This window comes from Rhinolophus hipposideros, assembly GCF_964194185.1.
Source record: "Rhinolophus hipposideros genome assembly, chromosome: 6".
Lineage (NCBI taxonomy): Eukaryota > Metazoa > Chordata > Mammalia > Chiroptera > Rhinolophidae > Rhinolophus > Rhinolophus hipposideros.
The window spans coordinates 70,322,984-70,349,362 of record NC_138052.1 but is presented as its reverse complement, the minus strand read 5'-3'; the positions used below and the strand labels follow the sequence as shown (position 1 = coordinate 70,349,362).

The following is a 26,379-nucleotide window of genomic DNA, read 5'->3' as shown; positions in this document are numbered from 1 at the left end:
AGCAGCCAGTAAAAGTCGTGTTCCAACATGTGATTAGAGTAATCTTTTACAGGCCCAAACATTCCTGCTTCCACCTCTAATATGATTAGTGACAGACAGCTGGAGGCATCTCATTCTCCTGACAAAAATATGATCAGAATTGTTTTCAGTTGGTACATCTTTCCATCAAGCTGTTTGTTGCCTTCCAGCAGAATAATCAGTTTCTGATTATTTGGTATGTTCCAAGAAAAACAGGAATTGATTATGCCCTTGTGTGTCTGATGGCGAGAAGTCTGCCAGAATGTACATAGTAACTCTTCAGTTGCCTAACGAAAAGAAAAAGTAAGCAATGTATGAGTTTGTGTGTGTGTGTGGGGGGGGGGGAGTGGACCAGTAATTTTTACAATTCTATTTGCACAAAAATATGGAGCTCCAGTGGCGCAATCGGTTAGCGCGTGGTACTTATATTTGCACAAAAATAAAGTGTTTTCATGGTGATCCAGATTTCAGATATAAGGAAGTAAAATATTCTATTCCATTCACAGAAAACAACTAACTCCCACCAATATTAATGATTTTTTTCAAAAACTTAGTCATTTTACTATGAATATTTCAGAATTATAGAAGAAGAATCAAGTTTCAATTAAACATTCATAGATATATCGAGGTGCAATAAGACCTCATTAACTTGGACTACCTCAATTTGGAATTTATAATCATTTGACAGGGTCTGAACCAGAGATGATCTTTTCACAATACATGGCTTGCTAAGCAAATTAATTTAAACAAACTAGACTGCTGGGGGGAAAATAAAAATACTTCAGGGAAAATATGATGAACCAAAAATAACAACATGCTTCCTGCCCAAAAAATACTTTTCATGAGCCCATTCAAATGCCAATAACTGATAACAATAATCACCATTTAATCGAATGTCAATCTTATGTAGTTCACTCTATATACATGAGATAAAAATACCCCAACAACTTTGCAAAATGGGATATAATAATTCCCATCTTAGAAAGGAGGAAACTGAGGCTCAGGGAAAGCAGGTGACATGCAAAGGCTGCACAATTACTGGCAGCAGAATGCAAAGCCAGGTTGTCTTGCTCAACTGCCTGTGTCCTTCCACTCCCACTCAACACTAAGTGAGCACTTAAGATTGTAAGTAAGACTGTTAGATTCACTGGAGCAAGTTCTTCAACAGCAGTAACAGCAGCAAAAATGGCAGTCACTGAGCAGAGGGAGAGCCAGCCAGGGAGCCTGGCTCCAGAGCCCGCCACTTTTAACCATAACTCCTTTCTACAGCATAAGGACATCTGTAAAATACTTTTTTGGTGGGTACCTTGAAGTGTTTTGCATTCATGGAACTATTCTAAAAACTCCATAGTAATGTCGATGTAGATGGAGAAGGGGGATAGAGGTGAGGCAGAAGGGCCGCAGGTCCACTGCCCCTCCCCATACCAGCTACAAGGACTTCAGTGTACACACCCATACACAAGAACTCTGGTGTTGAGACCCAGAGAGGCTGACAATGTCTGGGAGTCAGCCGCAGGCGCAAAGGCAGCTGGCCATGTGCACAGAGGACGATATGGAGAAGGGAAGGACTATCTCTACTTACCTGGGAGTCCACAGAGATATTCCTGAAAATAGCCTGGGTTCTGGAGTTCTCTAGGAAAAAGGAAATTTGGGAAGTCAGATCTCACATTTAGTAGCCACACCACCCATTTCCATCACATCCACACCCAATCACAGGATCTGAAGTCAGACAGGCATGAAATTGGTCCTTACCCGTGACTTAATAGCTGTGTAGGTTGAGTGAGTAACCTCTCTGTGCCTCAGTTTACTCAACTGTAAAATGGAAGATAATAGTACTTTCCTCAGAGTTGTTGAGAAGACAGGATAATATATAATTTGTGCAATGAATTTAGCACACAATAATGATATTTTAATAAAAGCATAGTTAACATTTGTTGCTTGCTTAGAAAGTGCCTAACGTTATTCTAGGGTTTCAAATAGGCTAATGTGTCAATATTCGGAGGTAGGCACTATTACCATTGGCATTTTGTAGATGTAGAAAATGAGACCAAAGGGTTAAATCACCTGTCTCATAAAAGTATACAGGGCAAGGGGTAGAGCAAGGCTTCTCTACCTGTGACACCAGAACCTGGACTTGAAACCACAACGCTATCCTGCCTAATTTACTACAGATAAGTGTAACCATTGTTATTATTGTTGTTTTAATATTTCCTTCTTCAAGAGCTAGCCTATTCTATATAACCATACAACCCCAGGGAACTCACCACTTAGCTACCAACCACTTCGGCAGGCACGGGGACAGTTGCCAGGGTCATAAGTAAACCAACCACTCACTCACTAAGTCAACAATGGTTTCAGGTATTCCCTGAGAACTCCTGTGTGTCTGATGCTCTGTTAAGCACGGTTTGGGGCTTCAAATGCTCTGGTCACTGATCCTGCAGAGTCAGACCAACCTCTATGAAACAAATGGGGAACAATAACAAGGAGGGGGTGCTGGAAAGGATGGGGCAGGACCTCAGGACACTGGATGCTGTGCCTGGCTCTGGCACCAGCTCTCTGGGTGACCTTCTTCAAGTCAGCTGACCTCTCTGGATTTCATCTTCAAATGAGAAGACTGACCTAGAGGCCCTTAAGCCCTGAGAGTCTAATCTACAATTCTATTCTGACACCGTTTCAATCAGACTGACTTTCCCTCCCAACGGTCCATTTTTGAGAGAATATATTATAACCCTTCGTTTACCTAACAAACATTGAACACAAAGCCAGACGCTGTGAATAGTGCCCGGGATATCAACAGAAGACTCGGCCTGCACTTTGTAATTAGCTCTGTGAGCATGATTATGTCTTATCATAGGAAATCTTGACCATCAGAGGACCAGGAAACAGTGCAGCCCTGAGGATAACTGTGAAGGCCCTGCCTGTCCAAGCTGAACCCTAGGAGTGGTCTCGAAGAATTCTGCACCCATCTAAAATCCAGGGCTCTGGTGTCCCAGGTGTCCAGCAGTCTGGGGGAGGAGGTGCCATGCTAAGATGACGGGACAGAAAAGAAGGTCTGTGAAAAACACGGCAGAAAACAGACAACCAGTGAGGTGCTTGGGTTGGGGGTTAGGTTTGCTTTCTATGAGGAACAGTGTTTTATGCAATAACCCAGAGATGAGAACTCAGCTGGCCCATCGCTAGTTGACTTTCCGGACTTTAATAAAGTATACCATTGGCTGTTTTGATAGCAATCTTTTCTTTTATGTGTGTGTGTGTGTGAGTGCCCACATGCTTGCATCTTTGAGAAACATGTACCTCGACACAAGATGCTACTAACTATTTAAAGATCAGTTCATCGCATTTAGATATATTTGTTTTCGCAGAAACTCCTTAGAGGGTAATAATTCAGTGAGTATAATGCTTCCATTAAAAAGAAATTGATTTTAAAATATGCTTTTCAAACTTTTGACAAAAACAGTCTTCTGATTTTCTTTATGAACTGCAAAAGGCAAATATTGTTGTGTTGACAATGACATAAATAACATGAGTTATCAGATGAGATATTAAACATGTGTAGATTTAAATTTAATAAAAAATTTTTAAACATACCCCAAAATGTCCATCAATCTTTGACGTGGGAGAAAAGAGTATTTTGATAATTCTATCTCCTACTGCAATAGAAGTCGGCACAAGTCGCTACTGTTCTTAGAGTGAGGGGAATGATGGGATCCCTTACGGGATGGTTAAATATCTGCAGGATGTAATTTTTTTTTTTTTTAGTTTTATTTTATTTTATTTTATTTTTACATCCCTCACACCATGAACCCCCCTCCCCCCATCCACCACCACCCCGACCTCACACCGAGCCATCACATTATACACATAAAATTATAGTTGGCATTCATTAATGTCCAGCCTCTGGTGTACAATGCCATGACCAGGCATCCACAGCATCCCTGAGGTGGTCTCCCAAACAGGACACATGTCCATCGGACACCCAACAAAATCCCCAAACACTATTGAATAAGTTCCCCAAAGTAATTCTCAAAAAACCCTGAGGCCATCCTGTGGTCACCAGCCGCCCCCCAATCCCTTCACCCTGTCCCCCATCCCCAACCCCCTGCCCCCCGCCCATCTAACAACTCTCGGTTTTTTGTGTCCCCAAAACTGTTTCTGATTAGTTCATAGACATATTCTTTTCTTTAGATTCCCCATATAAGTGAGATCATATGGTACTTGTCTTTCTCTTTCTGACTTATTTCACTTAACATAATGTTCTCTAGATCCATCCATGTTGTTGCAAATGATAAGATTTCTTTTTTCTTTATGGCTGCGTAATACTCCATTGTATAAATGTACCACAGCTTCTTAATCCAGTCATCGACCGATGGGCATTTCGGTTGTTTCCATATCTTGGCTATTGTGCAAAGTGCTGCAATAAACATAGGAGTGCATACAGATTTTTGAATTGGAGTTTTGGATTTCTCCGGGTAGATGCCTAGGAGTGGAATTACTGGATCATAGGGTAGTTCTATCTTCAGATTGCAGGATGTAATTTTAGAAGGCATGAAATGGTATATACCTATTTCAACAGGTATTTAGGTAATGGATATACTGTCTTTGCGATGTCTCTATCGAAGCACCCTATGCATGGGAGAGTACAGAGAATTTGGTGACTAAATTAGCTCTGAAAGGGAGTCCAAAGATGTTTTAAGCAACGGCAACATTATTGGAGTACATACACAAACTCCAAAGATGACAATTCTGAGGAACAATGCTCTCTTGGATATATAAATTATAGCTTTCTTAAACTGGGACAGAAAAAAAAATTCAAATTTTAGTAGTGATTATCTCTGGGGTGAACAATTATGGGTGACCTTTTTCTTTCTTCTTTATAATTTCCTCTGCTTTCCAAACTTCTTGTAATGAGCATGTGCTACTTTAACAATTTGAAAAAAAAATGTGTGTTTTTTTTTTTCAATCTCATGCTATGTTATGGAAAATCGCCTGACGTAAAAAGAGGCTTTGGAGTCAGATCAACTTGGGTTCAAATCCCAGCTTGTACCCTTTCTAGCTTGGTGCCCTCACATAAGTTACTCAGCAGCCAAAGGTGCACATAAAATGGAAATTATTGCACATGCCTTGAAGCACCACCTTGCCTGTTAGAGGTGAGATACTGTAGCACAGAGTAGAGGCCCAATAAATGATCATCACTCTTCTATTTATCATATGCAGGGAAGAGAAGTTAGGCTTTTCTGGTAACAATAAATAAATTTGTTGGTATTTATAAATTGATGCCTTAGGCTATTTGTTTATAGAAGCACTGAGTTTTTAAAAGGTAACGTTCAGAAATCTTCTAACAGTTAAAAGTTCAGAAAATGAGTAAGTAGGAATAGGCATCACCCCTACTCTCTTTTCCATCACTATTATTAGATTCTTACGGTCTGAGATGCTTGGGTACCTCTTACACGTTCAGACATCCTCTAGCTGGGATGAGAGTTGGGAGAAAAGGAAAGGGTTCAAGCAAACTCACTGGAGCACAGCTACTGCAATTGAGATCTTTTCCATATTGTTATTCCTTATAATTCAAGTGAGCAAAATAAATTACGGGATTGCTTAAATGAGTAGTGAGGGACAAGATTATAGATTCTCTGGCTTTTCTTTCTTTCTTTCTTTCTTTTTTTTTAATGGTAGCTATGCTGATATTTTCATCCTATTCATCTGAAGGTCTTCACTCAAGTCTGTGATAAAAGTATACATACTCAACAAAATATGGCTGTTGGGGATATGTTGCCCTTGGATATATGTTGCTGTATACCTGACTAAAGCAAGAAAAATTGATTTAACTGGCTTTAATATCAACTCTGGTATTTGTTGACACGTGCAAATGAAAAATACCAAAACCATGAAAAGCTTGATATATAGGTCAAATCCCATTTTAGCTCACTCCAAGGGACTGTCCAGTCTTTTGTATTGGAATTGTGTTCTAATGCTGCTGCCCAAATCACAGACAGGAATTTTTTCATTATAATGGGATTTGCTATACAAATGAGTATCAGTATAGATTTTTTTTTATAGTTTTATTTTATTTTATTTTATTTTTACATCCCTCACACCGTGAACCCCCCTCCCCCCATCCACCACCACCCCGACCTCACACCGAGCCATCACATTATATCAGTATAGATTTTTATGTAGTACAATTTATTGTAAAAATAATAGCAAAAAAAATCATTATGTACTTAACGTCTCCCTTCTCCCAACTCTGGAGGCATATCTTGCTTTGAAATGTAGTACCACTGCAAATGAGGAAAATCAGAATAGTTTCCAGTGTAGGAGAAATAAAATTTAGAAAATGATTCAAAGTAAGTGTAGCAAGCAGGTTTAGCCACTCCCTGCTAGTATCCTCATGGAGTCTGAGGACCGTGGGCCTCCCATTGGGTCCCTAAGGCTAAGTGGTCATGGAGCCTTGTCTAAAATGTCCAGTACCCTGCTCACATACTCCCTATTCTGGGAAACGCCCCAGAGCCATTTCAATCATGAATTGCTTGAAACACCTTTGTAAGGGTCCTACAGAATAGCCCAAGCTAAGATGGCCAATGAACAAATTCTGTCCCTCCAAAGGATTGAAAGTAGCTGCTTGGGACACAGTAAAAGGCTAAGAGGTTAGCCCAAAGCAGCCCGGGGAAAGGGAGTAAGTGCAGTCTCAGGGTAGGGAGTTACTGTCCTGCAGCTGGCCTCAGAAGTCGTTTCTGAGCCCTTACGGACATACCCAGGTCTAGGAGCAAAACCAAGAGAGACTTCTGAAAAGATTGGACACTACCTAGTGTCAAAATTCCTAACTTCTTCTTCTCTTTCCTTCTTCCCTCCAGCAACATGATTATTTTAACAATCAAAGAGTCTTCTTTAATTTTCTTATAATACAATCTTGTTGGAATGTTTTTCTACCTGATAGTCTTTTTGAGTCGTTTTTATTGAAAGCTACAATAATGTATCAAATATACAAGTTCTGCTTCCATCTTGAAACACCATAATGCCCATTTTCATAAATGTCTTGATTGTATTCAAAGGAACCACCTATTGATGCCCAGGACCTCCTTCCCTCAGCAGAGGAATAGCCATGGGAGTGAGCTTTGCGAGGCTTCAAGAGAGGCACCAGGGGTTTCCAGGACAGAGCAAGGGCCTGTCCCATTACTAGTGGATAAAGTAAAAGCAAAGAGTTAGGAGGGTCTGGTGAGGTTCGCTCCAGGAGTGGTGCATTTTTACATATATTTTGTAAATATTCCCATTATTCATTTGAAAATATTTCAAATGGTAATCGGCTTCTCCTCAAGAGGGATGCCCTGTCGCCATCAATGAAAACTGGGAAACTAAAGAAAGAAGCACTTCTGAGTTAACGAAGTGGTTTGCGCAATACATGTAATCCTCCACATGACCTCTGACTATGCAGTAATCATTATCTCCATGTGCGAGCTGAGGGAGCCGAGGCTCAGACAGCAAAGCACTCTGCCCAGCGTTACACTAAGTGATGGAGCCACATCTTGAATCCAATCTGCAGGTTCATATCCAATTTTACGTTCACAGTGCGAACTACTCATGAGTTGTGTAGGGCTCAAATTTAAGTTGGTGGGCCCTTTCCACCTGCAACACCACCATGGGGGATACACCCTCAAGAGGCCAAGTTAGTGGTCATGTCCTGTCAAGACCCAAAACCCTTGTTAGTCAGTGGATTAGGAGTGACACTGTCTCTCTCTTGCAAGAACTAAAATGACTGAAGAAAAGTAGAACAATTCAAAGACAAGAATGTGTAAGCTCAAAGGCTACAAAAATTCAAGAACTCAAAAACCAAAGATAGCTTTCTTGACTAGACAGTAGTTGGTGAGAAACTGTACAACAGAGTACCTCTTGGATATGAAGTACTACATACTAGGTTGTTGGGTTTTTTTTATTTAATTTTTACTAAGAACTAAAACCCACAAAATGACAAACCAGGATTACCCTATTAAAAGACAACTACAATTGTTCCTTTGTTCTGAGAAACTGTGTTAGGGAGTGACTGGCAATACTTATACCTTCATCTTCATATTAATTATACATTTTTCCTACAAAATTGACTGCCACACTACATGCTGTAAGTCAGATTTGAGAGCTGCCAAGATAAATGTTCTGAATGGCTGATTTTTTAAAGACAACCTGTCAGTTCACCAAGTAATTCTTGAGGGGTTTCTCCCAGTACACTTTGTATCTCCCCCTCCCCTATACTTAGAACTATAGTAATTATTACAGCTCTTTCCTGATGTTTCATCTTACAGCTAAGACTAAAGATTTTTCCTTTCAACCGCTAACATACAAGTAATGAAACTTATCATTTCTTTTGATAGCATCAATTTACTTTGGCTGTTATTATTGTTTAATTCCCATACTGATTTATAAGAAATTCTCTGATTCTTAGGAAGATAAGTAATTCTGGCCTAGTCCATACAACTAAAACAAAGATGACTTTTGTATTATTGACTAAATAAATATTTTCTTCCCTCAAGTTTGCTTTCATCATGTTTTATTTCCTTTAGTTAACACCTTGTTTTAATGAGGCTTGATTCCAAAACATATAAGAACATACGCACACAAGAGGTATTATACTGAGTAAGCCAAGCCGAGAGTTCCAGCCAAGCGTCCTATCTCTTACATGGCACCAAGTGACATTTTGTAAAAAGCACAATGGTAACTATTCATTCCGCCAGCTTAAAAAGATAGGCATGAATTGCATGCCAGAATGGAAAAGCTTAAGCTTTGAAATCAGACAGCTGGCTTCAAATACCATCTCTACCACCACTATCTCTGTGACCTTGGGCAAACTACTTAGAGCTTTTTCATCTGAAAAATGGGGGTAACAGACTTACCTCATCAAGGCTGTGGAAGAGCTAAATGAGAATTCTGCTGTAAAAAACCTAGCATATTACCTGGCACATTAGTAGACAGTAAAGAATCGTTAGTTTTTTTTCTGCCTCTTTATAAAATACCATTAGTAATTCATTTTGAATCTGTTGTCTATGCACAAAAATAATATAAAAGACATTAACTGTGGTGCTCTTCGTGATAGCAAAGAATTGGAAATAGTGTAAGCGTAGGGAAATGATTACATTAAGTACATTCATATATTGAAATTTATGCAGTCATTCCAAATATTTTACAAATAATATTTTATGACAAAAGAAATTCCTACCCCAGAATTTAAGATAGGGAAACAGACAAGAAAACCTATATAATAATAACAGCTCACATTTACTGAGCATTTACTATGAGCCATGTACCATGCTGTATATTTTATATGCATCATCTTATTAATTCTTACAAGATGCATATTATTATTATCCCCATTTTGTAGAAGTAGAAAGTGAAGTTTTGATAAGAAGTAGAAAGTGAAGTGATTTACAGTCACTACATAAGCAGCATAGCCTGGACTAGAATCTCAAAGTGTAGGATTACAAAGCACTTTTAACTACTATGTGACACTTATTCTTTAGTATAGACTTCCTATGTCCACCTTGAGGCTAGTTTAAATACACACACATACACACACACACACAAACACTCACACACACATATGATGCTCACATGCATACTTACAACCACACATCCATGCATATCTGGAAGGAAAACAGACCAGATGTTGTCAATAATAATCTTTGGGTGGTGAAATTTTAGCTGACTTTTAATTATTTTTTCAGTATCTTTTCCAAATTCAATGAGTATGCATTATTTTTACATTAGAAAACAAATATTTTCAAAACAGAAAATGTGTGTATTTTGTAAAATACAAAGTATTACACAAATACTAGTATTTTTATGAAGTGATTGATAGTTCAGTGCTACTATTCTTTTAAGTTATTTTTTCCCATTGAGTCTAAGGTAAAAAACACGTTAAAATTATTTTCTAATAACAAATAACAAAATATAGTACAGAAAGTACCATATGTATTTGACAGACATTCGATTATAATGTAAAAAGTCAAAGAGTTTGTGTGAAGGATATAAAAAAAACTCTTTTCAAATAGTACAGAATTTTCCACTCAGAGAAAACACACATCTGTGAGTGACATGATGTCATCAGCTCATTTGCTGTCATGGTCATGTTAGTGATAGTGTCATGGAGCTATTTACATAGACGCCAGCACACTGTTTGGACATGCCTCAGCCTGATTACTGTCTATCCCAGGAGGTGCAAATATAATGATGTGTTGGAGTGACACCTAAGGAGTGATTTCCTGTCATGCCACCAATTCGTTTTCAGAGCAATGATTCCATAAAGAAAACGGAATGATGTACAAAAAAGCAATTCCTTTGAACCAAACAAGCTCATGTGAATGAAAATTATAGGTGAGGTATGAATTTATTTTACAAAATTGTTTTTAAAAATAAATTTAAAATAAGGTTATTTCGATATGCTTTTCAGTAAATTTTTCAAAAGAAAAATTAATGCAATCTAACAGTTACTCCAAATTAATCTCTTTTCACTTCATAATAGAGGTTCTATGATTGGCAATAAGTGGATCAACAATTATAGTGTTACTAAGACATGTATTTGACTAAATCTTTGTCAAATACTGACTGTATCCTCTTAGACAACCTGGGGTCAAAGAAGTAAATACCGGGGGTGCCAAAAAAATGCATACACATCTTAAGAGATGTTATCTATGCTCAAGCAGTAGTTTGGTGTAATTAGAAGTGTCTGGACGCTGATGGTAACCACTCTGAGCACCTCTTGTCATTGCAGAAGTCAAACGTGACTTGCATTCATCTTTTGTTATTGGTATATATTGAGGATTACAATTAATACAGTTTTTTTCCTTTCTTAAAATGTGTATACATTTTTTTTAGCACCCTTTGTATAAGTAAAAGATTACCAAACTAGTTTTTTAAAAAAAAACTAACAAAATCCCAAGAAGTCTCTTCTAGAGAGTCACAGAGCTCTATCTTTGGCCTGTCTTAGCCAACATTATATCAATGACAAAGTAAGTACCATTCTCAAATCTGTAATTGATAAATAAGTGAAAAGAAGTCCCGCTAATATCTTGAATTTTTAAAAATACTTTGAATTTTTTTAAATTAGAATTTAAAAATGTCTTGATAGAGAGGAAAAATGATTTGACAAAAAGAAACAACATGTAACAGATACGTGTGAAGTCTTCTACATAGGTTCACACAACTAAACAAGGGTAGACTAACGGGAGCTTGGCTTTGTAGCAATCCTTAAGACGTGGAAGTTTTATTTGACTTTGGATATAAACTCACAATATGCCGCCACTGATTTAAAATGGAGGCTAACCCAATATTTGACTAGGTTAACAAAAGACGGGTGCCTTGAATAGGGGAGTTAATGGCAGCCATGTGTTTTCCACCGCCCAGAGAACTCAGGAGAAGGGTGTTGAGTTCAAGATGCCTCACTTTTAAAATGGTACAGGCAGAGTGGCGAGTGACCAGAGGAGTGCTAAAAGGCTGGGAAATTTCAGTTCGAAGACCTGGGGCCACAAAAGCCTGAAAAGAGAGGACTTCAAGTAGGAGATACCATAACTATGTCAAATATTTGAAGAGCTACCCCACAGAGGGTGCATGTCTGTTCTGTGGACTTCAAAGGGCCATGGAAAATGAATGAGGAAGCTGCAGGGAGGCAGATTTCAGTATTTCTGTCCACCTGTGCTTAATAATGAATATTGGTCCAATCACAGATGAGACAAGGCCCAAATCTAAAGGGGCTTAAGATCTAGGAGGATCGCAGACTACTGTCAGCAGAATTCCTCAGCATCACAAATTGTGGGCTCCTCATTCCTGGTTCAAATGGCAACTGGCTGCCTAGGATACTGCGGAAGGGATTCCTGCATTTGGGGGAAATGTCAGACCACAGTATCAACTGTCCCTTTCCAATGCCCACGCTCTATGCTTCTAATGTCCTGTAAGTAACTTTCGTGAAGATACTCCTGGTGCATTCATGTAAGCAATATCTAAATATGCCTCACCTTAATAAGTGAGAAATAACTATAAATATAAATGCAATCCAGAAGAGTCTAGAACGTGAAATTCTACCAAAGTTTGGAAATTATAAATTAACATTGTCATGGCAACCTTAGGTGATATCATCTACTCTAGCTGAAACATTTCTTGCTCTGGGACCACCAGAACAATAAATGACTTTATACATTCAAGGCCACAAACCAGCACAGAATTATATTTTGAATGCTTTTATTTTTAATTTTTGAGGCAGTAGATTTACATTTCCTCCTTGCGTGTTCGCAATTTTAATATGACACTGTACTGAGGCTATGGCATTCCAGTGGGGTGATCGATTGCATCAAGAGCCGAGGAAGTCGCTGGCAGCCCAGCGCATGTACTGAATCCATTCCACCACGCAGACTTCACAGAGGAAATAAATGAGAAAGGACAAAGACCTTCCAGATCAGGACATTAGCAGTCACAGTAGCCAGCATAGAGCATCTTCCACTTTCCCCTTTACAAATTAGAGGACTGCCCACATTTCTATAATAAACACTCAGAAGTGGCAGGATGTCAGATCAGACTATCTCACTGCTGTTTATGGCACTTCAATAAATGGGTTTTCTCGGTTATGTATTAGCAATCACTGTAATATATGAAAGTCAGCCCACACTGAGAACAATATTGCCTCCAATCAAAAGCATTCTTCCTTAGTACACTAAAGCTTTTCCCTCCTTGATAAGGCTGCAAAGGCTGCAACAAAAGAACTTCCCAAACACCCACAGTTAAAGAAAGAATGGCTCCAACAAAGTAAGTGTGAAATTTGTCCCTGGTGCCTAATTTGTATATGAATCTTCCTTTGTGGGTTATTTTAGTGGCTTCCTTTATTTGTAATTTATCAGCAAAGAATAGAAATGAAAGTTTATTTTGATGGCAGTGCACCTGACTATTATAGAGATTTAAAAACTTACTTTGTTTATTCTTACATTATCCCAACAGAAGATGTAAACATGCCTTTTTTCCATGGCTTCATGCTGTATTTATAACCCCAGATGCATATTTTCACAAATGCAAACCAATAATAGGCAAGCCTAGCCTTAAGCACAACGTGAAGGCAAGTTCCTTCTGGTGCTTTTCAGCCCTTGATGGGTGAAATCTGGGTCCTTTAACCCGGATTCCTTATTTTCTTCCTTATCAGTCTCAGGGGAGGGCCCATAAAATTATTCATCCTAAGGAGCATAAGTCTAAGTTACCACTTCCATAGCATTTGCATTTTAGGCCCTGCTGCTGGACACTTTCTTTCTTATTTAGTCATAACAAAATCGTAACAAAACAAGGAGGTATTAATTTCACTTCGTACACGAAAAAACTGAGGTTCAGGAAGATTAAATAATTTGCTCAAGTTCATACAGCTAGCCAATTACATGAGTCAAAACCAGGCCATTCAAGTGCCAAATTTGTCCTCCTTTTCTTCTGAACTATACTGGTCTTAGGAAAGGGAACAGAGTTTTTAGAACACAGGCTTTAGCATATTAGAGAGTAGGAAAGAGAAACTGTTGATATTTGAAGTGCCAGATTCTGAGTAGTATAGATTCTGAAATCACACAATAAAGGCAACCACCTTTTTCATCCACTCATATGACTAGCAGCCTTCCCATAGGAGACAAAGAAGTGGATGCATCATAATTTAGAAAAATCAGCCCTATGCTTGCCTTCCCCATCTCTTCCCCAGTTGGGCATATAGTACAAATGGGACCTAGAGACCAATAGGGCAGCTAGTGTTTGGTGTTTGCAGTGTTTGGTGTCAGGGGCCTGGAACCAGAGAACAGCTAGTATCCAGGCAAGCTATTCAAGTCCACACATACCTATTAAACTGAGTTTCCTGCCCATTGCTGGTAGGTGTCAGTACCGCAGAAGCCTGGAAGGTAGCAGTGGGGCCTCACCGCAGGGCTTGAGGCTCAGAGGCAAGACTACCGTCCGAAGGAGGCGCAGCGATGTATGATGGGATCCTTACAAGGCAACTTGGGATTCCTACACAAGAACTCAATGCAGGGACTTGGGGATGTGGGAGCGGAAGTGGAACCTGGGGCACACAGTGAAAACTGGGCTACCCAAGAATGAGGCTGAGTAGTGGCTTTCTAGGTAAATTGCCTGGGCAAACCAAACAGCATGGTCAGTCCAATGGAGAGTCACCAAGGCACAGATGCAAGGGAGCTGTGACCCTCCTGCAAAGGGCCTACACTCGTCCCACATCCTGCAAATGGGGGGAAAAATAACCACACCAGGATGGTTACCACTTTCTCAGGCCATTTCTTGTAGATGTATGACTTTCAAACTTTTATTTTTAGCAAAAGAATCTTTCCCCTTAACAGAATCTTATACTAATGCCTAATGTGTAAAAACAAAGAAAAACAATTGCTCAGGGGGGTTCTTTTCAGAAGCAAAGGGCTCAACAGACCACAACACGTAAACTACCGGAAGAGAATGTGGACTCACGCTGCCCATCAGGCTGCACTGGAATCTGATTCTGCTAAACCTTTCTCTTGATAGTCATGGTTTCTTCCCCTCACCTTCAGGCTTCTCCCTCCTGCTCCAAACCGATAAACTCTGGTTTCCTATCACTGGTTGGCTTTTCCACTGTGAAAACATAAAGCTCTGCATCTCTCGTAAGACACAGCATGTTATCTTCTGGGTCTTTCGGACAGCCCACATACCCCTCTTCAAAGCTTTTGTGGCCAACTGATTCTCAGACGGCTGCCCTCAGTATCTTAAGGCATCACTACCTTCTGTCGAGCACTTACCAATTGTTTGGCACGTCATTTTGTTTGATGCACAATGACTGGAGAATGCACATATCATTGAGGCTGCAGACCCACTGATTCATTCATTTGCTCAGGATCCTAGAGCGGGACAGTGGGGGAGCTGGGACTTAGCCCACTGGGAAGGACCGATGGCAGATGGAGAGCTCAGAGGCCAAGGTGTGGCTCCCAGTGGGAGGCTTCCCGGGAATGTGACTCCACTGGCCCTCCCTTGCTCCTTCTGTCTATCTCAAATCCTCCCTCTAGCACACAAGTATCCCTGCTTCCCACTCCTGATGGTGACTGGGGAGCCAGATGTGCTTTAATCGTGACTTCAGTGCTGTGCACGGATGTATGTATGACTCCTGGCTGTCACTTTCACAATCTGTCTCTCGGATTCTGAGTCTTATCTAAAGCACTTAATATCTCTGGATTTAAGAAACTGAGCAATTGCTGCTTCTCTGTACCTGTGGGGCTGACTTGATCATTCAAAAAGCTCATGGGCTTGGCTCATGGGCTTGGCTCATGTAGGATGCATCTCCTGGGAATGAGGAGATGTTCTGTAACAATGTGGTCCAAAAGAATTATAATGCAAACCACACAGGTCATTTAAAATGTTCTAGTAGCCACGTTAAAAAAAATGTGAAATTCACTTTAATAATATATTTAACTTAACCCACTATATCCAAAATATTACTGTTTCAACATGTAATCAATATTAAAATCTGTTAATGAGACACTTTACATTCTTCACTCATAAAAAGTCTTTGGCCGTGGTGTATTTTACACTTACAGAACATCTTAGTTTGGATTAGCCTTATTTCAGGGGCTCAACAGCTACAGGCAGCTCGGGGCTCCAGTGCTGGTCAGCACAATCCTATCGTCTCTTCTCGGTTCCCATCCCTCCTCTCACTTCTTTCCTGTCACAACTCATTTCCTTCAGTAGGGATGCTGTGGGCGGGGGGAAGAGAGTGGGGAACCGGGATCATTAAAGAAGACTTTCACACACACACAAAGGGGGAGCCCAGATCACAAAGGAGCTTTTGTACCATGCTCGGGAGCTCAGGTTTTATCCTGGAGAAGCAGTGACTCTGCTGAAGATTTTCAGCAGCAGAAAGTCGTGATCATATTTGCCTTTTAGAAAGGCAACAGCATTGGGAACCGGTTGGAGGCAGGCCAGGCAGAGGAGAAAGACCAGTAAGGAGGTGGGGACAGATTCAAGACAGTTTGAGAATAGTTTCCATAGGTCTTGGTGCTCAGTGAAATGCAGGGGTTGAGGAAGAGTGAGGAATCTAGAACAACTCCCAAGTTTTAAACATGGTGAAGTGGGTTTCATTCATTGAGAGAGAACACAGAAGGAATAGGCTGGTTGTGGAAGCTGAGTTTTGAACTTGCTGCGTTTAAGATCCGTGGAGCAGAGATCAGAAGAGTTCAAGGTTGGAGTTGCAGATTAAGGAACCAGGGGCATATAGGCGGTAGCAGAAGAAAACAGTAGGTGAGTCATCCCAGGGCAAATGTGAGGAGTGAGCAAGGGTTGAGGGTGAATACCACAGAATGCTGAAATTTGGGAGGAGGAGAAGAACCTACTGGTGAGTCTAACACAGAGCTGTTGGGCAACGGAAAAACTCGGGAGAGAGAAATGACTCAGAAGACAGAGCAAGGTTTCAAGAGAGAATCAGTAACATCAAATGCCGCATACAGGTCAAGAATTAGAAGAGAATCCTGCACAATGGATCTGGCAGTTTAAAGGACAGAGATGGCCATCAAGAGAGAACAGGATAGAGGGCGGGAGAGAAACAGTAGGTGGGGAGGAGCTGAGGACCACGTGTCCTACAAGGCATTACCTTCTAAATCAGGAGGGAAACGGAACAGAACCAGACCAAGAGGAAAGGGGCCCAGAAGATTTTTGTTTGTCTTGTCTTCTATTTCTGGAAAGGATGTGAAAGACTGCCACCATGCTCATGGACTGTGAGAAAAGGTTGGTTGAGTTGTTGAAGAAATGAAAGATAATGGAACAAGAGGGGATGGTGTCCAGAGAGACGAGCCTCAGACTGGAAGAGGATACAGGGAAAACAAGGAATGGGGAAGAAGATCCTGCCATTTTTAAGGAAGACAGGACAATACCATTGGAAAACAATTTTTCCTTATTTAGAAATATAAATGAAATGTAATTGTCCATGAAGGCTTTTCTTCTTTAATAGTACTTGCATAAAATCAGATAAATGCTGAACATAGGAAGAAGTCACTAGCTTTCTGCAGCTCCACGTCTGCATGTTAAGAATAGTACCAAGACTTTCACGCACCTTTGGACTTCACCTAAACATCACCTCAGGTGGCAGTCATCACCCAGGAGAATCACAGCGGTTGCTTATAGCCAGTGGCCTCTGATTGGTCAGGGTCCGTGCCAACCTGATAGGTAAATATCTTCAATGTCACCCTGCACTACCTCACAGGACAGGGGAAGAAAAAAAAGCCAGGCATGGGGGTCAGTCACCAAACAGATGCATCTGCCACTTATCAACTCTGCAGATTCAATCAAGTAACTTCCCTGGGCTTCAGTGTCCCCTTCTTAAGAGGGTACATAATCCCTACCTTGCAATATGACTGTGAGGTTTAAATGAGCTGATCAAAAAGTGTTAACCGTTATGCTATCATAATTGCATTCATTTTGTTCTGAATTTCTAAGAATTGGGTGAACTGATAATGAATTAGTGCTTTGCAACAATTAGCATCTTGATCCCTAAAGAGAATTAAAGAATCAATCTTAGCGTTAGGAAGGGCTCTTAAAAACCTTCATAGCCACCCGATGTATGTATCCTTTTTTCATCCAGGACATATTCAGTCTCTGCCCTCCAAATGCATAGGCTTCACACCTGCTCCACAGCTTGCAACTCAACCTCTTAGGCTTCAGCATTGCTCTTCAGTTAAGTGGGGGTAATTGGCATATATACTTCAGGGGACTGCTTTGAGGAAGAAGGGAGATAATGCATATATTTAAATGAGATATTGCCTGGTATAGGCTATGCTTGAATACATCTAGTATGGGTGGGCTTACCACCTCATGAAATAGCACAACCCATACGTAATAGTACTACCTTCCTTACGCTGACCCTACTACATCTGGCTCCCTGAAACTTACCCCCATGAGGGGGTAATTCTAAAGAATCAGAACTGGATTGTATATAAGAATATGTTTACCCGTTTACTGAACTGTTAGGTGCACTGGGCAGTGTCCCAGAGATGGCTAGTTACTTGCGATCACAATCGGGCAGACATTTCCCTATTACATTACCATTCGGTGGTGTTTCCAAATGCAGGAGGTCTTTTTGAGCATTCTAAGCAGGTTGGATGTTACCCAGGATCTCACCGGTTATATTGCTTACAAGATTCATTTTGTGCTTTACGTCATGGTCAGCTCAGCACTTGGCACCAAAAAGTAACTATTTCAGGTATCTGTATATCCTTAAAGTTTCCTTATTGAACACTGCAGACCACCAATGCCCAGAAGAGCCCTAACATATTACTGATGTTAGAGCCCAAACCCCCTGGAATGCCTACCCTGCATTGCCGCTATCCCAGCCACCCTTCCCTCACCCTTGTATTTCCAATAATAGCTATTGAAATCTCACCCAATTCTTTTCAAGAATCAGCTCAAACAACTATCACTTTAGGCAGGTCCCCGCCACCCCCAGCAGGAAATTTTCCTTTCTGCTCTCTCTTAGACCTTTGTTTCTGGGGTACATGTTATTTCTCCTGCTAGACTATAAACTCCTTCCTGGAAGAAACAGTGCTTTGTACAAAATGAGTCTTATAGAAAAGTGAAGAATTGAATTTTGTTCTGGACACAATAGAATGGGTGTGGCATTCTTCTCTACCTCACCTTGCCTCCCCAGATGGAGCCCCAGACATTTTTTTTTTCTTTTCTTTTTTACTTTACAAGGAAACTTTTAAATTTAGACTGCAATACAGTCTAGGATTTTAGGGCCAATTAACTGAACTTCCATATAACTGATAACTCTAGTCTAATTGTTTTACGTATAAAATACTGACATAAGGCTCTGCATGCTTTTATTCTTGTCGCTAATGGGACCCATCACTCCACCTTAAAATAATGACAACCTGCTTAATTCTAACTCACAACTGCCAGCCTCCATCATTATCTCAACTCTGGAAAAGGCCAGGCCTTCGAATCCTCACAGCTGATGAATGGAGAGGCTGATTAGAACCACCGAAGAAAAACGGGAAAAACTCCTTGACAAATGATTCCTTCAAATGCCTGTCTGTCCTTTTATCCAATGTCAACATTAATTTCTATGTTAACAAATATTTTTTGAGGTCAAGACTAGGTGTCAAGCTCCAAGCGAGGCTCTGGGGACACAATGGCGAGCAGTACACAGGTAATATCAAAACCTATTATTAAAAAAACACACAAATTCACCTTTCGAGCTTATTGATGCTACAGGTATATTTATCAAGTGCTTGCTGTGCCCAAGGGCCTACAGGGAACAAGACAGACTAGAGGTACATCAGTGCCCTCAAGGAACTTGCAGCCTAGTTGGGAAAGCAAGAATTAAGAACACAATAGTAGGAGAGAGCATCTGATGGTCTAAAGGAATGATGCAGACAAAAGGGTAGAAAAGGATAAAAAACAGAGGAACAGTGAATAGGGCAGGCAGACTAGAACCTAAAGGTGGCGTTAGGTCAGAGGAAAAACGAATGACATTTTACAAGGTAGATCATAAACAAAAGGGTACAAAGTCATCTTCAAAGGGCAGTGAGATCCAATCAGTAGGAATAAAGGTTCATGTTGGTAAGAAGCATAACATAAAGTTGATAAGTTAAATTTGGGCAAGACTATGAGGTACATTAAAAACACGTTGAGAGGTTAGACTTGATGCCAAAGGCAATTTTGGGCGAGGGTTAGGGTGAGGGGGTGAGGGACATGGAAAGTATTTTAACTAGTGCAAAGAGCACTTGCTTTAGAATCAGGTAAACCAGACTTCAACACAGGCTTCCAGTAAGAAAATCCTTGGAGAAGAGTTCCAAGGAGGAGTTTTAGAAAGGCTGATGTGGTGGAAGTACGCAGAATGGAGAAAACTCACATACAGAGAGACCAGGATGTAGATTACTATACTCATCCTAGAACACAGTCATGGGTGAGGGCCAGGGCTATCAGCCCGAGAGGGGGCAATACAAAGGAAATGTGGGGGCTGGCTCAGAGAAACTGTTACAAAGGAAGAGTTAACAAGACTTGCACAGTTTTATTGAGGGAACAAAAGAAAGAGTCAGGGATGGTTGCCAGGTCTCAAGTCTGGGTGAGGAAACAAATGCTGAGTATCCAGAAAAGGAGAGTGTGTTCACTGTGAAAGGAAAAGGTTTAGCAGAAATATGAAAAGTTTACCAGGCAGGTAGCCTTTAACCTGACAGCAAGACATCCACTATGAAAAGTCTGTTAAGCAGGTGCATAAAAGAATATGGAGATTGTGTCAGTACCAAAGCTTTGTATGATGTAAGGACAGGTGACACAATCACATTTAAGAATTTTTTTTATTAGAAAATAAAAATACTAGCTATTAAACAAATACAACAGAAGCGATATAGATAGTAGAAAGAAATACATCTTCGTAGACTATTTTCCTAAGCTGTGGTACTTAAGGGATCCTATCCATTACAACACTGAACGAATAAACTTCTGTAGAAATTCAACATATGGCCTATTTACATAACAAGCATCACAACTCCAAATTAGCCATTTTGATGTGTCAAGGAAATAACACCTTCATAGCAGACTACTTCAAAAAGGGGAAGAAAAAAGAAAAGTTTGTTTTTCTTCTATAATTAAGTGTACTGATTTTCAACAGTGTGTATCATGAAAATCATATTTTAATTGTGTGATTACATGGTAAGACAGAACAGTGGTGGAATGAATTGATTAGTTGAATTATGCACAATCATTCAGAGATCAATAAACAGACTCTATCGCTCTGTCCATATTATATATCTGTCCTCATGTCCTGTGTCATGCTTATAAAAGCTACTGTTCTGTGTACAAAAATTACAGCAGCCATATGATTTAATTATTACAGTAAAATAACAACAAAGGGTCTACATAATATGATGACTAGGAAAGAAGTACTATGGTACAGTGAGTAAGCAGTATGTATTTAATGCATACAAAACCTACACCACTCATATATCAAGAAAGATGGTAGAGTAGCTTCAATCCTACCATGAGCAACCTCAGCTTCCATTTTATCAAATGTAACCAAAAGTTCCTTTCTCAGCTTACCTCATAAGATGCTGATTAAAATTGTGTAAATGTAGGAGAAAGGTAGAAGACAGACTACTTAGGCACATTCAACACAAAAAGCCATAAATAAGTAATTTTTGTTAATGACAGCACAATTCTATGATCATAGACTGAGAAACTGAAAAAATTTAGAACTAAAAATGAGACATTTCTAAAGATTAACTTCTGATGGAAAGTACATCCACGTGCACAGCAAAATTTATCTATGAGATGTTTTTGATTGGCAGTGCTTCAAAGACTGCAATGGTGTGTGTGGCCAAAGCATTCTCTTTCCCGTATCATTAAAGAGGTGGCAAAACAGCTTCACAAGCCCATAGATACCTATGCCCACAATGGCCACTTGAAAATCAGTTTGAGCACAGAGCAGATCATGAAGACTTTCATCAGGGCCCTCCCTAAAATAAAACGAATACAAAAGGCTCTTGATCATTTTGCCTGTCTAAATAAGCACATTAAACTACCTTGAGTCCTAGGAAACCATTTAATATTTTCAGCGGCAGGGATTAAAGAAAGAAAGAAAATTGCCAATTAATATACTCCTTTCCCAGATGTTGAGTTTTCACTATCCTCTTAAATATTGTCTGCATTCAAGTGATTGTATTTTTATGCAAATTATCTTTGGGACTAATTTGTGTGTGTGTGTTTAAAGCCACACAGATACAGAATTTTCCATGCTTTTTGTTCTGCTGCTCCACAAAATAGGTTTTAACAAAACTTGAGTTTAATCCAAAACTCTAATTAGAGACTGCAGCAGTAAATGCCTTGTCCAAATAGAAAATCATTCCCAAAGTTGATTTTTCCCCCAGTTCAAGATCCAACAAATATTATCATACACAGATATTTTTAAATACTACCGTTACTTAATAAAACTACCCCTATCCATTTAAGTGATACAATTTATATTATAAGGCCAATGAAATAGTTTATGTAGAAGGCAACTTTAGTCTTTATTTTAGTCTTTATTTTCAGTGTCTTTCAAAATAACTGGATCTGTTACTTGAATTTTTTTTTTTCCGGAATAAAGCAATTTCTGACTTCCTGTCCCTTCCGTATTGCACATCTGCTTTATCTCTAGAAAACATAATCAGAATGGTAATGAGTCGTTCCTTTAAGACAAACCAAACGATGTCATAAAGGTCACACGACCTCATTCTTTCAAATAGTAGCACAAAGTCCCTTCCTTTGCATAGGTTTTAAAATTTCAGAGTCGATTTTTTTTTTCTTCTGAGGGGACTGGTAGAAGTTTCTAAGATAACATTTTTTGAAATTCTCAACAAAAAAGTGAAAATGTTACACATCACATTTTCTGGAAAGAGGCTGCGTTTGAAGTTCAAGGTTTTTCAGTACGTAGTTCTCAAGCTAGATTCTGCAATACACTCAAAGGAAAATGCTGTACAGAAAGACTTCAGTGTCAAGTGGCCAAGACCCTGGCATCCGCTACCCTCAGGACGGCTGGGAGCTGAAAGCTTCAGAAGTTCACAAACACAAATCAAACACACGCAAGAATTAGCAACCTCCACTTGCGAAGATGGGAGGCCTGGGTCGCATCCCGGTGCGGGTAAAGTCTCAGCCCTTCACCTCCTACGTGTGCAGTTAAGTAATTAACAACCGACCCGAGAGCGAGCGCACAGGCGAGTGCGTGCGAGCGGGGCCCATCTTCCGAGATTCGGAGAAGTCCAGAGAGCGGGAAGAACCCTCCCCGCACCCCCGGAACAACCGCCGTTCGGAGCTTCGGTCCGCGGCAGCATCCCGAGCCCGGGCCGCCGCCTGCGGACTCCGGGTCGCACCCGCCCGGACGCGGCCGCGCGACAGCTAGCTCCCGCGGCCGGGGCGCTCGGCTTTTACTCCCGTCTCCCCGCCTGCGACCGCGGCGAGTCCGCCGGCTCTGGGGGCCGCTGCACCCCGCTCCCGGGGGCGCCCGGCCGCGCGGGGCCACGCTCGAGCGCGGGATGGTCCCGCAGAGCGCAGCGCTGCGGCTCTCGGCGAGAGGGCGGCGGGCGGGGATGGATGGGTGGCACTCCGCTCTGCGAGTGGAAGGGGGCGCTCGCGCGGGGAAGGGCAGTCGAGGGACCGCGGCCGATTCAGATCCGGGGCGGGCGGGTCCACGTCGGAGCGCGGCGGCCACACGCTGGCCCGGGGCGCGCAAAAGGGAGCGGAACCGGCACCTCCTCCCGCCCGCCGGCTCGCTCGCGCCGGCCGGAGACGGGAAGGACGGCGACCGCCGCGTCAGGTCGGCGCCGAGCGGGGGCCACACCCAGCGGCCCGGGAGGCGGCGGAGGCTGGGCGGCCCGGGCTGCGGAACCTGCGGGCCGGACCGAGCCACTGCGACGGCCGCGCAGGCCCCACCGCGTCCGTCCGAGTCCCGCGTACCGGCTCGGGCCCGGCAGGCGGGGAGGGAACCTCGGGCGGCGGGGGGCAGGGGTCCCGGGCTTACCTCTGCGCCGATCGCTGGGCACTGCGTCCCGGACCGGGGGACGGGGGTCGGGGGCACGGTCGCCAGGGGAGGCACAGCGGCGGTAGCGGCCCCAGCGGCGCAGAGGGCGGGCGGAGCGGGAGCCGCTGCCTGGGCCGCGCGCCGTCCGGAGCTCGCCCCACGCTGCCGGCGCTCGCGGCGGAGGGCGCAGCCAGCTCGGCCCCCGACTGGATTCCTTCGCTGACACAACTCCGGGTCGGCCCGCTCCACGCAGGGACACTCCCGCCCCTCGCAGGCTTCCCCCGCCCGCTGGCCCGCCGGCCAGCCCGCCCCTCGGTGTCACTCACCCAAGCGCACACACCCCGAGCCGGCGCCCCTCGCTCCCGCTCGCACACACAGCGCTGCTCACGCCTCTCTCGGGTTTTGTATCTGCTCACACGCACGTTCTGACACAGATCCCTTCCCTCCACACGCCCTCCCTAGCTCCTTTCCCACCCCACTTTCTAGAAGAATCCCCGCACAGCTTCCACACTTGCTTGCTTGCCCTCCACCAACGTCCTCGCCTTTCTCTACCTCCACCTCACTTTCACTGTCCTTGTTATTGAAAGATTTTGTCACAACCCACACGTGTTGCAGGAGAATCACCCTCCCATATCCAGCAGAATGAACTTTGCTCCCCCGGGCACTGTCTACAGATGCAAGAGGCTTCTCCTTTTAGAAGGTAATAATGGTTTGTGGTGCTGAGCCAAGCTCAAAATGTAAACAAAGGTAGCAGATTCCGAAATGGTCTGAAGAGCTAGGTGCGGAAAAAGTACTGGGGCTCGGGTCTGACCTTAGAAACTGGGCTAACCCGGAGTGTTCCGGCCCCTCCCATTTACACTGGGCTCTGAAAGATGGGTTGCTCTAAACGTGTGTGATACTAAGTTCCAGATAGACACATGGGCATGAGCCCATGGATTTCTGCCTGGGAGTACAGTAGTCGGGAGAGTAAAGGCAATTTCTCAACCATTATTCATGATGGAAGCACTTTAGATAACACACCTCTTCCAGAGGCAGTAGAGCGAAATGCAGGCAGCTCTCCAATTCAGTTTTTTTTTTTTTTTTTTTTAAGGATGACTTCTTAGCTTCCCTTTTTCTGAATACCAATAATTGTTTCTCAGCGGCTCCTTGGATGTCAAAGTCCCTTAGAAATATCAGAGCAGAGTTGGTTATGCTTCTCACGCTGCAATCTCTAAGGGGCCGCTGAGTGTACAGCAGAATGGTATATCACCCCATGTTCAGGAATCGTAATTTGAAATAAAACACAAACACCTTTCTCACAAAGTTCTAATCTGTTAACATAATGTGCCCCTGTTGACGAAGCACAGCCCTGATAGGAAATAGAAGAGCTACAAGTAGAGGAATGTATTTTCTGATGTGACTTGTGGTGGTTCTTGCTACACTGGATAGGTGTATGAATCGTGTAATTTATTTAGCAAGCATTTATAAGTGCTTTATAAGTATTAACTTCATTTAATCCTTCAAACAACCCTATAAGGTAGATACGTACTATTTTTGTCCTTTTCTACAAAGAAACTGAAGAATGCAGAGGTAAAATAACTTGCCTAAATTATTAAGCTAGTAAGTGGTGGAGGGAGGATTTGAACCTACACAATTTGTCCCTGCCTGTGCTGCAGATGGGAAAACTTGCTTCTAGAATCCATATTACATATAAAGGATAATTATATTGCTCATTACATTCAGGTGGAAAAGGTAACATAATAATTTGACTTGGGATTTGATACATTTTTTTAGGTCCTCTAGCAAAATATTTTAAGTTTTTTGGGTTTGTCCCCATAATTAGAATTCCAAAATGAATAATAAATTATTGCTTTCCTAGGAAAGGTTTTGGAAATAACATTGAACTCAATCTTCATTCCTTTCTTCTACCACTTCATAATCTGCCCAGGACTCCAAATCTAACTTGCTTAGTAAAGTCTGAAAGAAAAATGTTTTCAAGAACTGAATATGACCAGAGGGAAGAAAGAGTTTTCAGAAGCCCATACATGATGGCCTTTTACATTTGAGGGCTCTTTTTCAGTTAGTAGGTGGCAGCCATAAGAATAACTGGTATGTGTGTTGAGAGCAAAAATATTAAACCACTGAATTGATGGAAAAAACAAATGGAGAATAGGAGTGTAGTAATAGCCACGGTACCACAAACTAGATAAAATTAATTCTCTACTGGAGATGGAGGCCTCGTCCATGACAAGACGATATTAAAGTAACTAAAGAAAATAATTATAGCTTTCAAGAATTAGCTATGGGACTAGCAAAAGAAATCAGACTTTTAAAAGTTTTATAGACAGTGAGTTTCAAATCAAACTTAAACCTTTTGATGTTTAATTTACTCTGGAAAAAAAATGAAAATTTCTGTTTCTGGGAGAGAGGATTTAAAATACTCATTGAAAACTATGTAAAAACTTCTTGGACATCAAATAACTAAAAAAGTAGCATTTTGATGAGTTAATTATAAATGATTTTTATACTTACGTGGAGATAGACATGGAGATAATTACATGGAGACAGACAAATCCAAAGGCATAGAATATGAAAAAAATATGTAGTGTTGGCACTGGATATTGAAAATATTTGAAAAATTACTTTATTTGAAATTTTGATCAGGAAGTTATCTGTCTAATGTTAATATGATTCTATTGTTCAAAATGATTCTCTACGATTATAATTCATAAATACGATTTTACTATTTTCTAAGCTAAATAGGGAAGCGAAGTTCTTTTCTTAAGCAAACAAACGAAAATCACGAGTAAACATTTTCTGAGGAATGAAGAAAACATATTAGTTTATATGTTCTAATATTTCCATACGGGTAT

General features: G+C 41.4%; 1 protein-coding gene across 6 annotated transcripts in view; it reads right to left on the bottom strand.

The window, feature by feature from the left end:
* SPATS2L (spermatogenesis associated serine rich 2 like) overlaps nt 1-24,100 on the bottom strand; it is a 162,760-nt gene extending 138,660 nt beyond the window's left edge. The window contains exons 1-3 of one of the 6 annotated variants that reach the window (XM_081051670.1): nt 23,528-23,830; nt 1,771-1,830; nt 1,601-1,650 (exon numbers count right to left, since the gene is read on the bottom strand). The gene's annotated coding sequence lies outside the window, so the exon portion shown is untranslated. Of the gene's footprint in view, nt 1-1,600; nt 1,651-1,770; nt 1,831-23,527; nt 23,831-23,853 lie in introns of those variants that run through there. The other 5 variants (XM_081051673.1, XM_081051672.1, XM_081051669.1 and 2 more) reach the window with 5 other exon arrangements.
* Nucleotides 24,101-26,379: the final 2,279 nt, after the last annotated feature.